Here is a 15,311-nt window from a genome sequence, read left to right as displayed (position 1 = left end):
TGAGCCCACCGGGGCTGACAGCAGCCTCTACCCACAATGTTCTTTTCTGAATAACTCTGAAGGACAGCCATATAGAGCTCTATGGCCATACTGTCCACTCTCAGGGCTAGGTGGGTGCTGAGTATCTCATCACTCTATGTCATGACTCAAATAATGTATCAAACAGAAACCATCCCCTCAGACATCTCCTTCATGGGGTGAAAAAGCTACAGCTGATACGTTATTGCTGCCAAGACTCCAAGGACACTATTATAAAGTAGAACAGCATTCCCTCCTTGAAATCCTATATGCAAAGAGGCATAATGGCAGCATTCCAAACGGAGCAGGCCAGTGATGAAAGATGCAGTAAAGTGTTGGATGAGTGTGCTGTACTGTGCACAATGTCGGCTGGTCTGTGTCTCGGTCAGTCAGTATGTGGACTGCATTTATGCAGTGATTCTGTTTATAGCATTTAAAATGGTTTACAAACATGACCCTAAATAGAACTTAATCCTGGAAGTTGTTTATGCACATTTGCAACTCATTTCTCAACTGTCAAGTCAACAACACATTACAAAATTAACCTAATTTACTATGTAAAAGCATGTTCTTGGTTTTATTGTGCATGATTTAAAAAAAAAAAAAAAAAAAAAAAAAAAGTCTTTGTAATCTATTGCATTCACTTATGAGTGCAGACAAAATCGTATTATGGGTTGTAAGATGAATGAATGATGTAGTAATTTCCAGATTATACATGCAAATAAAGTCAGAGGAAGATGATCTGGTGGAAAGGACTGTGTGCAGTTCAGGCCATCCTCAGCCCTCTGACCTTTACTATTTCACAGCTCAGCGAGTCTCACTGCCAGGACAAACCTACATCACAACAAAGTCCTTACTGGAGCAACTCAGCCATCTTGGCAATGCCTTCCGGCAGTTGGCACTTTCCTCAAATGGGGTACAAATTGGTGACCCATAAGAATTCTAACAATAAATATCATGCACTTTGTTTTGAGAGCTATTATATATGCTATTTTTTTTTAAACAAATAATTAACCTAACTTTAAATGACAAAAAATAATGCTGTATTCTTCCACAATGTTAAGTAACGTTACTTGTGACACTAACGAAACAACATCATTTGGACCCTTTCTCAGTTTCTATGTAATATTATTGACTACATTTGTCAAGATCAACCATTCAACCTGTCGCCCAAGTTATTTAAAGAAAAATTATAAAATGCAAAATATAACATCTACAAACCAGCAAGCATATTCCAACCAAATTGCAACCGCAGTGCTAAGAGCATACTGGCTGGCTGTGAGCTACATACAGCAAATCAACTGGGCTTGGTGTTTAGAAGACCAGGTCTACCCTGAAAGACCTCGGCCACCCCAGTAATAAATTGTTCTCTGTCTGTCAAACAGTAACAGAACATTAAGCCAAAGTCTGCTGGATTACTGAACAGCTTCGTGCAGGCTTTACGTGCAGGCGATAAAGCTGCTAAACGTGTAAACTACAGAGGGTCACTATGGCACTCACATATAGGGAAAACCTAGTGTGATGTAGATTGAATTCATCAATTTTTTGAACAACATTATTAGTTTCTGTTGCAGAAAAGCAGAGAAAAGTTTTCAAGACATACCAGATTAGTGAGTGCCAGAGGCAGATTCACCAAAACAATAGGACAGTCTGACAGTCCAAAACAATAGGACAGTTATGGCTCATCTCATAGAAAACATGGACGATCACACTAAAAGCTTACGTTTCTATTTGGATTGTTGGAATTTTGATAGATCCCAACTGCATTTCATGTACAGTAGTATAACCACACATTTGGAAGGATGCCGTGTGTTTTTCCTCAAGAATCAGATCCCAAGTGAAAAGAATCTGAAAAATTAATTACTCCTAATGTGCCTTCCCTGCCCGGGTTCCGTGTGCCCTTGTGTCTGCCACATTGCATTGTGTTAATTAGTGGAGTTGCACAAGAGATGGCTATGGCAGTTCTGAACTGCTCTGCTCCTAATTAGAAAATATTTTAAAGGCCAGGGGAGCGACACAACCTCTCCAGTCTCTTCCACTGCCAATAATAACCCCATTCATGATTAACTCTGAATACTTAATCAACAGTGAGCGCATCTGTCATTCCTCCACAAAAACTACTCTCAGGGAAAGTTATGGCTCAAGTTTGCCACTGCATTCAAAAATATAAAAAACTGGCACAAACACGGGCCCACTTAACCCCACTAATAATCATTTGCCACTAAAATGATGCTAGATCGAGGGCTCAGTGCAGCTCTGCCAATTCAAAACACAGATCAACACAAAAAAATAAAGCCATCTTATTAAAAATTAATTTAACCCGCCCATAAACAAATTTCACTGCAATCTTTATTTACTTGAAATGTAGATCAAGTCAATAAGAGTAAGTCATCTTTTTATTTATTTATTTTTACTTATCTCATTGCTAAATTATTATTTTACAGTAATTTTGATATGAAATCACTTTTTTGTGCCAAACTGTGCAGCAGCAGTCATCTAGTATTCACTTAAAGTTAATCTTTAAACATGAATGAACTGACACTGATAAATGTCATCTTTAAATCTCATGATACAATTGTTTAATTGTATTGAAAGAGCTCTAGTTTTGTTTTGCATTTCAGCTTCTTTTTTGAAAAGTGTATTTGGTGAGGAAATTATGCCACCCCTCTTCCTCCAATGTAACTGGCTGGAGGTCAGCAGGTTTACAAAACAGAATGACCTTTTCACTGGTGAAACGCATGGAAAAGGGCCAGATTGGGGGCTGGCATGTCAGTCGAACAAGTGTACAAGTTGATGGAACAACCATTTCAAAGTTGAAAGCACAAACAAATCTACCAACAAGACATTCAAACACAGTAGTGTGGGTGTCACTCACCTCTGTGCTCCCTGAGTCAATTGCTTTGTCCACATACAGCAGCGACTGTCCCTCCCCACGGCATACCCCCTCGGACCAGGCTGCACAGCGCAGGTGAGCACAACACTGGCCTGCAGATGCAACAGAAAAATAAACACCATCAGCCACTAAAGATGCAAAAGGTGTCGCTAAATTAGGGTTACCTACCAGTGGGGTCGAATAAAGACGCAACGTTAATATCATGGGGAAGGCCAATTTGGCCCAGTTCATCCCAGAACTTCTGGCCAGGCTCCTCAGCAGCGGGGTCTGTACTACCAGGAGCAGAGGTTGAGTGCAGGCCGCTGTCTGGAGAGCTGACCCTGAGGAAAGAAGCAAACGGACACATTAGGTTTAATCTGTAAAGACACTGAAAGAGTCACAAAAGAATATTTGAAGGTGACAGCAATGTTGCCATATCCTCTGTGAGATTACAATCACTTGGCAATTTATTTCTGGATGTCAGCATCTGAGTTATGTTTCAAAAAGGCCTACGGTGCAACTACAACATCCATGAAGCCCTGTCTGCAGTGGCGAGGTATGGGGTTATCATACTTGGCTGCAACACAAGGACTGGCTGTTTAGAAGCAAAGTATGAAAGAGACAGAGAAAGAGAGCCGGAAAGGGGGTGGGGGGCTGGAATGACTCGCTGCTTGGATGTGGCGCTGAGAGAGTGAGCTACAGAGACTCAGAGAAGCGGAAAAAAAAGGAATTAACATTTAAAAAGGGAGCCGGTTTGAAGAGGGCCAGCCAGAAGTGGGTTGCAGCGGGGACAGGATGAAAGACTACTGTATGCGATCCCTCTTCTGTCCCGAACATCTGCATATATATATAAATATACCGTTTGGTGTGCAACTTCCTTTTTAAAAAGACTCGTACCAAAGAGGAGTGACATTAGGGTCATTGTTAAGAACTCTGATAAATCTCTGAAAGAATTCCATTAAAGTCTTTGGTTCATTTTGTTGACTTGGGATTTGTGAGTTTTGGATTTTGTGTTTTTCAACATTTCAAAAGAAAGGAATACACTTAGAGGAGTCATTCTCCTATTGAAGATCCGAAAATGTTAAGGCATCATAGGTACTGACCTTTCCAAATATCAGGCAGCAAAAGGAAGTCTTAAAAATTTCAAGGCAGCATCACATGCATTCTTTACTGACAAGACAAGAAATTGACCCAATACAGCCTGAAAGAAACACTCATTAAAATATTTTATACAATACTAAAATGCATTGATAAAACATGTGCAATGTGCTAAAAATGACTGCTTTACCCAATGTCTGATTATGCTGCATATTTTTACTCTTAGAAGTATGCCTAAGGTTATTAGCTTAGCAACATGCTAATGTCAAACAGTGTATCCCTCACTACTGGAAGTTTCCCACCACATTTAAACAGGCTCTGGTAACCCCACTTCTCAAAAAACAAAACTAAATCCAACAGACCAGTCTCTTTTCCTTTTCTGTCAAAAACTCTTGAAAGAGTTATGTTTAATCAGCTTTCAAATTCTAGATTTTGACATTCGCTTTCAGGACTGCCTCTAGAACTGCACCTCCCTATCACAATTGATGCCTACAAGCGTATGCTCCATCCTGCCAGCAAAGGTCTCTGAACGAGTGACACCATGTTGTTTCTTCACAATGAGACACAAAGTCACTCTCAAAACCTTCACCCTCTCAGCCCCTCTCTGGTGGAAAGCGCTGCCAACCTCCATCCAAACTGCTGAGACCATCACAACTTTCAAGAACAAGCTGAAGACGCACCTCTTCTGCAACCACAAACTACCCCACACCCACGCACACATACACACACACACACACACACACACACACACAAAAAAGCAAGCAAGCTTGCTTCGTAGTCTAGCTGCCTAATAAACCTGACATTGTATATTTCAAATTTATTATTGGCACTGTGACAAACTGCTTTTGTTCCCTTTTTTTATTGCAGGTCACTTTTAATAAAAGTGTCTGCTAAATACATAAATGTAAAAGTAGCCCTGTTGGCAATGGTTGGTGCTTTATTTTATTTTTATTTAAGCTGAGAACACACTATATGACTGTCATGCCGATTATGAATGCAATTTGATCTTGAAAGTAAACAGATCGTGCCAAGTCAGATGGGTCTGTTCCAGTTGGGCTCAGTCGCTGTTTGCAGTCGGCAGAAATATATATATATATATATATAAGCTCCTTTATAAAGTTGATAAGCAGTTAAATGTGTTGGTTTACACACAAAGAAATGTGTATGCTTTTAATAAGTCCAAGAATAAAATGATTAATTTACTTAACATGTTAAATTTGATTTACAGAACTTTTGTGCTGTTTTCTATCAGTTTGGACTTGAATAAAGAGAGAAAACTTTAAGGGACGGGGTGATGCTGATAATAAGGGGGGAGGCAGCAGACAGTATGGTATTGTGAGGTACCCTGCGGTTCCTAATCCCTAATCACAAATTATTTTTATTCTTTTATTTTCTTTACTTTTAACTTTTTCTTAAAATTCGTTATAATTTTTTTTTAAACTACAAAAAGCTATTCTTGATTACGATTTTTTTCATAACGAATAGCCTATAGGCTATGAAAAAAAAAAAAAAAAAAAAACGGCTACATAGCAGGAAAGCTATATTTTTTTTTAGTTGCCTACACCACTCACAAGTTTTGGAGCATTAAATTTTGAGTTACACTTTATTTCAACAGTCCACTTTAGACATCCCACTATTATGTTACATTCTACTAAGTTGCAAAGTTTCTCAAGTTAGTAGAATGCCTAAAGAGGGTCACCAAAATAAAGTGTTAGCCTACATTTTGAAAAGTGGAGTCCGTGTCAGTCATTTTTTAATGTCTGCAATGCCTCAAGGTACACTAACAAACTAACAGCAATGCTTTACATGTCTGCTCCACCTTAAATTATATGCAATGGTCCTCTTTCGCTCTTTTAAGCTGTTATTGTTTCACTCCCCTGTCTATAACTGGCACAGTTCCAGCTCAGACCGACCAATCAGATGCCTCCAACACAACAATCCACCGCCTGTTGGCAGGCTGCCAGAGACTGCACAGAGAGCATTACGTCACTATTCCTCGGGGAGCTGTCTGATTGGTTGAGAAGAGCTGAGCAAATTAGGCACTCATCCAATGAGCCTGTGGGTGGCTGCAGACAGGAACTTTTGACAACAACAGGTCACGAGGAGCACTATAAAAGGCTGTCGGTGGACTTCTCCCTTATAGATTTCTCCTTTAACCCTCCATCTAGTAACTAATCATCAGGCAATTCTGGCACCAAATTAATTGACCCAAATTGATTTGTGGTTTCGGATTCATTAGCAACTCCCAGAGTATTTGGGTCAAAGCACTCCATTCCTCTCCATCAGAAAGGGGGGGGGGGTGTCATAATTTGGTCTTACTATTTAACTCCAAAATACAAAAAAAAAAAAATCAGTCATTTAGCCACTCATGTCATTCTAAACCAATAACTTGCATTCTTAGGCTGCTCTTTTCCACACAGTGAAAGTGAGTTTTACTAATCATATAATAATTATTTTAGCTTGATCAAAGAAAGTAATACAGGTCTGAAACACCATAAATGATTACACTTCATGTTTTCCTTCAACAAGTTTGCTTTTTAATTACTGTACATCAAAAATAAACATTTTGAACTTTCATTTTGAAGCAACACTTTTTTGTGTTTTTTTTTGAAGAGTATTATGCTTAATGAATTTAAAAATCAATTTTAAGATTGTGAAAAATTCATACTGTACCTCACCATTACAAAGATGAACCTAGTTTACGCACTCATTGTTTTTGATTAGTATGAGTAATTACACTGGACATCTTAATGAGATGGTGTCTAGAACAGCACTCAGCATTATTTCAGCTCTGCGGGGTCACTGCTTTTTAAACAAGGGGCTTTTAGTCCCCACAGCAAACAAAACCTGCAAACCCTTCTCCACTCTCACCTCTGCAAAACCTTATTACACATCACAGCTTACAGCCACGTCAATCAAACACTTCACAACTGTAACAAGCCACTTCCACAAAGAATACCACAACCTGTCCTTTATCATCCCGCATGCCACTTATGTACAAACAATGCAATAAGCCAAACTGTAATTTTTTTTTTTTTTTTTTTAACTGTTTTCACAACAGATTGGTACTAAATGCTAGAAGCAGTCCGATTGACCGGCTACTGATCGCTAGTGGCTGATAATCACTTTGGGAAGTTTGACTGATTGATTGATTATTTTATGCATTTTTTTTTTTTTTTTGTGAAGGGAAAGACATATAAGTATTTAATGCTGTTATGTTTAACATTTAAAAGAGTTTTTGTTTTAATTTAATTCAGGCCCTGAATGAATATCTGTAAAAATCCTGATTGGAGCATCACTATAAATACTTCTACATGATAAAAAGAAGGCTTCAAAAAGATCGGTATTGGTGATTGTAATCAGCAGATATTGTAACAGTTGAATTGAGTCCTAACCTGACATATATCACTCATGGCGTGAGATGCTTGAGAAAATGTGACGAAATCAATGAATGTGCATATATTTGCATTTTTATTGCAATCTTTTTTTTATTTTTTTTTATTTAAAACATCTTTGGAGAACCTTCACCAGACAACCGCAGTAACAACTCACTTTTTCAGGCCACTCCCACGATGCCCTGGGCTGTGGTTGTTGTCACTGTCATCAAAATCATTGTCGTCGTCATGGTAATCGTCATCCTTCTCAGAGCTGCCACGGCGGTTCCGGATATGCAGGGGGACGTAACCAGGCGTGGGTCCAAACAGTTTCAACTCACCCTGACCCAAGAGACTCTTTTCTCCACAGTAGCAAGGCACAAAGCTTTTCTCTGAGAGAGCCAAGAGAAGAGATAAGAGAAATTACTTTTCAGACTTTTAACGTTTTGATCAGAAACATAACCCAAGTAAAAATTCTTAAGTACACAAATGTAGATGTGAATACCTGGCCAGCATTGCAAGTGCATGCTTCCATTTTGCATACTTAAAGTGCAATGATAAGAATGCAATGTGCAACTCCATTGACACATTTTGTATGCCAAAGAAAATTTATTTTGACCTTTCATTGCCAGAAGCTGTTGCATTCAAGTACTTGGGTAGTGTTTTGCTCCAAGTCATTAAGCGGTTCCTCATCCAATCCTCACTGTACTATTTGTGCAACAATCTGACTAGTAATGGGTTTTCAGTCCATACCACAGACTGGGAGACCAAACTCTAAGAGGATTACAGAAGAGGATATAATGTTCTTGGATGGCTCCGTCAATGAAATCACACTACAAATCAGTCAAATGACAAGAGCTCCTAATCAACCTACAACTGCCATCTTTGTTCAAACACCGGCTGAAAGCTAGTGCTGCATGAAACAACATAATAAAATATATATTGCGATTCGGCTTAACATTATAATGTGATAGCAAATGCTGTGATTAAATTTGTAAATATGTTATATTAAATATCTCAAAGAGCCTTGGTTCAATTATTACGTTTTCACCAACTCGCACACCTCTCTATGGGAAACCCTGCTATGTAAAATTGTTTGTTTAAAGTCAATATTACATGAAAAACATCAAATTTTTCTATGCAAACAGTTGTCAATTTATTAAACAGTATTTAAAGCTATTTTTGGATTTTGGCGCAGTAGGTACAGAATTTTCACTTTTGTTGTATTGCTAACAAAACTATGCAATGAAAAATTACACAACTGCCGCATTCTCTAGTAAATTAAAGGTGGGGTATGCATTTTTTCAAAAACGCTTTAGAAAACGGAGTCGGGCCGACTTTACCGTTCCCTTGTCCTCCACTGTTTGTTTCAAGCGTCAGCTCCCAAAGTGTGTCCGAAAAGTAAGCTAATATGTTTAATACAGCAGATAATAATACAGCAAATTCCGTCATAATAGTTGCCTGGGTTGCGTACGTATGTGTGGGGCGGAGCTATTAAAATAGGGGCGAGACCCTTTTGGGGTAGGGGCGTGTTTGTTTTGGTGATTTGAAATATCAACATTACCTAAAAGAAACAAAATAACCCAAAATTAATTACTGTCTGGATGCAAAAGCTCTCACAGTGTCACCCTGAGAAACAATTAGCATCCGAGCTGCACTGAAATTGCATCACCAGTCTGAACAGTCATGATTTGTGTGTGTGTGTGTGTGTGTGTGTGTGTGTGTGTGTGTGTGTGTGTGTGTGTGTGTGTGTGTTTGTTTGTTTGTTTTCTGTTATTGGGCTTTTCAGCTTGGGTTTTTATATTTACTAGTATTTGCTGACAATATTTTGCTCCCAAACATTGTGATTATGGGAAATCTTACTGAAATGTCATAACTGTCAGCACATTCTCATTAGAGTTCATTTATTTTCTCAAACACTCTTTATCTGTTCATTGTGCGGCCCTTGAGTGCTGCTGTCAGTGGGAGATGTGATGCACATGCAGTACTGGCTGAAGGGGGTCTCTCTCCTCTCGCACATTTTCCAAATGGTGCTGCACATTAGCGAGTGCACAATCTGTGCTAATTGGGAATCCAAAAGAGAGCGTTCTTCTCACCCCCTCCCTTTACTAATGACAGTAGCAGTGCTTCAGTGGTTCCCTCACCCAACTCCCTCACATTCACTCAGAGTGTACAAAAAAAAAATAAAAACGTGTGTGTGTGTGCCAGGGTTTGCAACAGGATTCGGCTTCTTGGGATTTTCAACAATGATATGTGTATGTTTTAAACTGAATTGTATGTTATGATGTCTGACACAACTGAAAACTAAGTCATCCAGTGAGGAAGTGTGTGACCAATTAAGTCCATGATTCACACCAATCGACCAATCAAGTTCTACCCAGACTAATTAACAAAGAATTTGCAATTCTATAAAATGAACAACCTCAACAAGCAAATCATTTACCAATTAGACATCACATCTTTTTCTCTCGTCACATATAATTCACAAAATAAAACTAGAGATGCACCGATCGATCGGCCAGGGATCGGAATCAGCCAATTTTCCTCATGATCGGCCTGGATTGGTGACCGGCGATCAGTCTCACTTTTTTCCGATTTCAAGCCGATCCATTTTGTTACCAGCGGCACAGGCAATAATGCCTGCAATAAGCTGCACATTCTCGCTTTTTTTCTCTCCACCGATCCCTTCTCTCTCACACGTCTCATTCGCACCGGTTAAATAGTGCTTGTTCTGTGCATTATTATAGTAATTCTGGCAGGTTTCGCGCTTACACCAAAAGCGCGTGCACCACCACTGATTTATTACAGTGGATTTACTATGCTGCATAGGATGACTATGCAGTTAAACACAGTCAGTTTTGGAACGTTAAATAGTTGAGAAAGAGAACGCATGTTGTGTAACAGTATATTAGGTCCGTGGATAAACTCTTAAAGGGACAGCTGTCCAATATTCCTTACATTTGATTACTTTATTTTCTTTAGTATTTCTTATCTGAATAAAAACTTACTTAACCTGAAAAACTTAGTTTCATAGTTCTCTTTATTCTATTGCATTTATTTGTGCTGCTGTTTTCAATTTGTTTATTTGTTTTTATTTTATTATTGACTTTTTACTTGTGTTTTCTTTTATGAAAATAAAATTTGCATTGAAGAGAAGTAGATTTTTGTTTGTATATGCTGTCAATGATAGTTCTTCGAAAAAAAATCGGAATCAGCAAAAATCGTTATCTGTATATTTTTAGCAATTAGTCGATTAATGGCAAGTTTATATTAATAAACCATATAATACATACAAATTAGCCTTTTATTGCCTATAGCCTATCAGCACTCAAACTCAAAAGGTTTATCAACACATAAACCTTGCGACAGTACACCGGCAGATGTGATGATTATGAATGCGCAAGGGAAAAAACAGCAAGAAGACTGCCTTGGTATTATAATAATTAATTGATAAACTAATATTTTCTGTATTTTCGGCTACAGTGATGAAGTCGATGACACTGACTCGTCATCTCCACGGTGGGCGTGCATATTTCATATGGATTTGAAAGTATTTGTTTTCCATCTGAATTGGTTCATTTAAAAGTAGATATTTCGCATTCTATAGATATATTTTTCATGTCTGTGAGGCAAGCACAGTTTGTTTTTTTTTGTTTTTTTTTATACGCTCAAATTCACAGATCTAGATAGCAGAAAGCGCACCCTGTTCTCTTTCATTATTTTACAAAAGCACAACGTTTTGTTGTTATTGTGAGTGCACACTGATAAAAGTAAACCTTTTACAAATTTGAAAGACATATTACTCTGTATGAGCAAAAATGACAGAATATTTTAAGTTAAACGCAAATGATCGCACTGGCGCCTCCAAGTTAACTGTCATGCAGTGAGAGTGCAACTATTCAGCTTCCACACTCCACACAAACACTTAAATAGTGCACACTAACGTTACAGCAAGCAGCCATGTAATGATGCTATTACTTATATGTTTTAGATAAGACACATTTGCGGTCAATGAACGAAATCAACTTCCTGATGAACTATTACACTGTAATTACCACATAACCCAGCTGTTAATAATCTGTCCATCATGGACTATGCGACTTCGCCACTTCCTGTGGAATTTTTTTTTTTCTGCGACTGATACAATTTATATCGACTTAGCCTCTTCTCGTTGACTAATGGTTAGTCGGCTATAAGGGGGCAGCCCTAGAAATAATATTACATTTTTAATTTTCAATTTTTTGTATCATGTAAAATTGTATTTATTCCTGTGATGGCAAAGATGCTATTCAATTGCAATGCAATACTCAGCAGCCATTACGCCAGTCTTCAGTGTCACATGATCCTTCAGAAATCATTTTAATAGGCTTGATTTGGTGCTCAAATTCTGGTTCAAAGAAACAACTTTTGACCGGTAATGTGTTTTCCAACGGTGCAGGGAACACATTTGCATACACAAATCACTTTCGCCATGACCCTCATGACAACTGCAGTGTTTACCAAGCTTTGATGAATGATGATCCTAAAATAAGTTGACTAATAAAAAAGTAAAACATCAGGTTACAACCAAAATATACATGAAATATGAATATTTTTATTACATTCTTATTATTTTGGAATAAATTTTAAATGTAACATATGTATCTTGATAAGACATATAATTTGCTTTAATTAAATTATGAATGTCTTAAAAAAATGGTTATTGCTTTCCTGATTGCATAAGTAATGTTTATTTAAACTGAAAAAAATGTACATTAAGTGTAACTGGAACATGAAAAGCGTGAGGACTTTTTTCACCACTGCACGCCACTAGCACAAACACACAGGCAACTAGAGGCTTTTGTTGACCTGACAAACAGTACACTTCCTCTTTGTTTTCTAAGACCCTATTGACCCTCCCTTGTACAATTTCTTTTGTCCAAATATTTTTCATCAGCACACTGTGTTTGTGTGAACTCTCTCACTCTCTTAAGGGTGACATTAAAAACTTGCTGCTCAACCTTTAAATGTACACATACTGGCAGCTTTGAGTAAGCAAAGAGTGTGTGTGTGTGTGGGGGGGTGTGTGTCTGTTTGAGACCAACCTAGTTTTGGCTTTTCTGGTGGTGGAGGCAGAGGAGCCAGCAGAGTCTTCTGACACAGAGCGCTGGAAGAGCAGGGACAGAGGCCTCTCATCTCTGGGGCTGAGATCCAGTGGCTCAGGGAAATCATCATCCGTTTCTGGCTCCACCACATCTATGAATTCATACAGGACAGTCACAATTTTATCATAGTTTTTGTGAATGATTACAATGTCCATGAACTTCTATCATGAAGAGATCATTACTATTGTGTTGAAGTGCATTCAGTTGCAGGTCAATGGTTGTTTTTTGATTATTATATTTTTTGATCATCACTTCTATTGTGGTATACCCCACAGATCATTTATTATATCATGCTGTAAATGCCCCTTTTGGCTGAAAAAAAAAAAAAAAAAAAAAAAAAAAAATTAAAAATAAAAAGTTTTTTTTGTGTGTTTCTTTAAATGCAGATAAGCTGCTGATCCCCACCCCCTTTCCAGAAAAGGCTACATGCATTGACAGCTCATGCCTGGATTACTACGACAACAACAAACATTCCTGTCTCACTCACATGATGTTGCAGTTCTTCATCATCATGAAAAAGTTTATTCTTTGCATGCATTTGAAGTCTTATCAGTTTAAACTTCTGATATACGGTTTTCTGAGCTCAAGTGTGTGCACAGAAAGCCAACTCTTGCATCAACTGGCAAATACACATTATGTTATGAAAAAAAAGTAAACAAACAAATTTAAACCAAAACACATCCAAATCAGTATAGATAGAGTATATTAGATCTGTGAAACAGTGTCTCTTGGACAAGGCAACAACACACTATTATGTATGTGTTGTTGTTACACACTACTACTAATTAAAGCAAAAAAAAATATTTTGTCAATTTTCAACAGGTTTCGAATAAGATAGTGAGCCATTCATTGGTAACCACAGAAACATTCACTGCGCTATTCCTAAATATCAGTCAAATAAGTACTATCTTTGTTGTGTTCAGTACATACAATATGCATCAAATATTTATATACAAAAAAAAACATAAATAAAAATGCAAGAAAAAATCAATATATACTTAAAAAAAAAAACAAAAAAAACAAAACATTAAATAAATACAGCTTCTCCCCTCCTCCGCCATGTTTAAAATCAAATCATCTCAAATTTTCCCATTTAAAAATACAACTTAAATGGCTGTTCATGTCCAATTACTAACTAGGAAACTCATATTCAAGATAATTCCGACAGCATGTAAAGGCAGCACAGGAATCTCTCTCCAGCCTTGTTTTCAAATGTAACCGTCTACCCTTTTCTCTTCTAATCCCTATTATCAGTGTTTACTGAAATGTTTTCTAAAGCAGGTAAATACAATAATTCTTATCTGTTAAATTACAGAAATCACTGAAATATTATCACTGATTGTTAATATTAATGAACAGTTTTGATTATGGCAACATATGTTACACATAATAAAGACATACTGTATATTACTACAGTACTAATTTATTCATGGTATGTTGAAAGAAATTGGTTATTACTTTTACACCTTTAAATTTCCTTTTAATGATTGATGGTTGAAAGGTGAGTAGAATAATGTCACCTCATTGTACCCAGTTTTACATATATATTACATATATATATATACATACATATATACATATATATATATATAATACATACATATATCACATATATACATACAGCTATTATATATACATACATATATATATACATACACGATACATACATAATATATATAGATCATAATCCATACATCTAAACATCATAATACATACATACATACACATTTACATATATTATAATAACATATACCTATATATATATATATATATATATAGATATATATATATATATATATATTATATATATATATATATATATATATATAAGATCTAATATATATAATTCATAATTTTATTGAAAGACACACTCAGGAATTGGTAATTTAACCTACGTCACACTCAGGAATTGGTAAACAGACATTTCTGTTGATAAATATAACTTTTTTATGTTTAAAACCCACTCCCTTGGCTTACTTAAGATGTTTGAAATAAACTGGTACTGAAGGACACAGAGGAGCTACACACAATCTTAGACACAAATTTGATTTGATAAATTATAGAATGTACAAATACACTATGAATCATATTTAAACTCAAACACACACACAAAAAATATATATATTTATCAATAAGTGTTTCTACATAACCAGAAACGCAAGCTGGTTTTCTGGGAAACATTTTTATACACCCATTGGATCGGTGGAAACAGACGCATGAGTGAAGAATGTTGTCTTTCAGCACTGTGACGTTCATATCTGTAAAGATGTCATCTGCTGGTGCTACATTAATGCAGTACAAGAAGAGCTAGCAGACGGCAAGTACAATGACCCATGAGGAAGACGAGGAAACATAAGACAGCAGTTCTCAACTGTGTTCAGGGTTCTCCGATGAATAGAAATTTTCAATAGTTTATAACATTATACAAAACTTTACTGTAACTTTACAGCCATAGTTACTTTTTGATCAATCCAATGCATACTTCCTAAATAAAAGTATTGATTTCTATGAAAAAAAATAATAATAATAATCCTTACAGACCCTAAATTTCTGAATTGGCAGAGTATATCTGCAACAACATCCCCTTTAATACTACACCTCAAAATTTTCTTTTCTTTCCCCTGTGGATACTGACACTTTATTCTCCTGGACAACAATACAAAAAAAAAAAAAAAAAAAAAAAAAAGCTGCATCACAAAAGCCACGACAATGGGAGCCGTGACCTTTAGATCAACCTTTAAAGGGATGAAAATGGCTCATCTCATGGCAGACTTGCCCACACAGCACTTGTTAAAATTGCAGAAC

The 15,311-nt window shown here is 36.8% G+C and overlaps 1 pseudogene; it reads right to left on the bottom strand.

Annotated features, from left to right (window-relative positions):
- The window catches only part of LOC109050390, a 140,145-nt pseudogene that overhangs the window by 67,173 nt on the left and 57,661 nt on the right, over positions 1-15,311 (bottom strand).

This window comes from Cyprinus carpio, chromosome A24 (genome assembly GCF_018340385.1).
Source record: "Cyprinus carpio isolate SPL01 chromosome A24, ASM1834038v1, whole genome shotgun sequence".
NCBI classification, from domain to species: domain Eukaryota; kingdom Metazoa; phylum Chordata; class Actinopteri; order Cypriniformes; family Cyprinidae; genus Cyprinus; species Cyprinus carpio.
The sequence above is the reverse complement of the archived record's forward strand: the minus strand, read 5'-3'. Positions and strand labels throughout refer to the sequence as shown.